The sequence below is a fragment of the Mandrillus leucophaeus genome, unplaced genomic scaffold (genome assembly GCF_000951045.1).
Source record: "Mandrillus leucophaeus isolate KB7577 unplaced genomic scaffold, Mleu.le_1.0 Scaffold96, whole genome shotgun sequence".
Lineage (NCBI taxonomy): Eukaryota > Metazoa > Chordata > Mammalia > Primates > Cercopithecidae > Mandrillus > Mandrillus leucophaeus.
The window spans coordinates 652,530-654,378 of NW_012110474.1; positions in this window are offsets into that span (position 1 = coordinate 652,530).

A 1,849-nucleotide genomic window follows, 5' to 3' on the forward strand; every position below is an offset into this window, starting at 1 on the left:
GATTCAAGAGTTACTGCAAAGTAATTGTTCATTCATTCAACAAATATTTATTGAGTGCCTACTATGTATTAAAGACTCTGCTGAATGTTGGGTATCTAAAAATGAAAAAAAGAAGTGTCTGTCATCTAGGGAGATGAGACTAGAGAGTTAGACAGGGATCAGATGATATGAGGTCACAGTAAAGTGTTATCTTTCTTTAGCCTGAGAACAGTGGAAAGGTATTAAGGGTTTTTATACAAGGGATTAGCATGATTAATTGTGTTTTTTAAAAAGATCGCTCTAGATGCCATGTGGAAAATATGCTGGAGGGAACCAGACAAGGTTTCGATGGTGGTAGAGGAGGAGGAAGAGAAGAGGAGGATATACGGAGAAAAGTAGTGAAGTAGGTTTGAAAATTATTTAGGAAGTAAAATCAAAAGGATCTGATGATTAGATGATGAACCTAAAGAGGAAAAGAAGGATCAAATCTACTCTGATTCCTTTTTAAAGGGTTGAAAACTTTGGATTTTGGCTTATTCAACTGATGACTGATGGTGCTGTTTACAAAAAGAGAACACTGGATGGAAGCTGTTTTAAGAGGAAGGTTTTTATGGATTTAGTTATAAACAAATTCAGTTTGGAGGGTCTTCAAAACGTTCAAGTTGGCATGTCAGCTATTCAATTAGAAATAAAATATGGGCCAAGCATGGTGGCTCATGTCTGTAATCCCAGCACTTTGGGAGGCTGAAGTGGGTGGATTGCTTGAGCCCAGGAATTTGAGACCAGCCTGGGCAACATAAAGAAACCTCATCTCTGCTAAAACTGCAATAAATAAATAAATACGGAAACAAGGGAAAACATGTTAAGCTAAAGATAAAATTTGAGAATCATCACCAAGTGATTGGTCATAGACCTTCATGAGCTTTCTTATTAGTATATACAGTGGATAATAAAGTGGTTTCGATTTAGGATTCTCTCATTATGAATTAGAAGAATCTGGAAAGGTTTAATTCGGGAGGTGAGCTGAATCATGAAAAAAATGTAGAATATGGATAGTAAGAGAAATGAGTAAAATGAATGAAATTGGTAGGCACACGATAAAAATAGAAATAAATAGAAAAGATATTTTTAACTGAAAGTAATGGAAATACTAACCCAAAGTGGCTTAATCAAAAAAGGAATCCCTAGATTCACATATAACCGAAATGTTTAGAGTATTCCTACTGCAAGCAAATCTCTCTCCAGGAGTGAAACAATAGTCTCAGAACCCATTTCTTCTTTTTCTGTTTCTCAGCTCTGTTTACTTGGTGTTCATTTAATTTCATGTAGGTTCTCCTCATGATCCCAAGATGGCTGCCAGTAGTTCCAGAGGCTGTATATTACATGCTTGTGTCCAGTAAGAAAAACAGAGTTTTTTTGTTTTGTTTTGTTTTGTTTTGTTTTAATAGATTGGGGCAACCAAAGCTTTGGTTTTTGGCTTATTCAGCTGATGACTGATGATGCTATTTACAAAATGAGAGCACTGGAGGAAGGCTGTGTTTAAGAGGAAGGTTTTTATGGGTTCAGTTATAAACCCATAAAAGATGCCACACACTTTTAAATGACCATATCTCATGAGAACTATCACAAGAACAGTACCAAGGGGACGGTGCTAAACCGTTCATGAGAAACCCACCCCCATGATCCAATCACCTCCCACCAGGCCCCACCTCCAACATTGGGGATTACAGTTCACCATAGAATTTGGGCAGGAACAAATATACAAACTATATCAAACTTAATTCAATAGACAAAGAGAGCTCTTTTGTTTTGAACAGAATAGGGATCCAATGAGATCAGTGCTTTAAGAAGTAAGTCTTAGGGGCTGGGC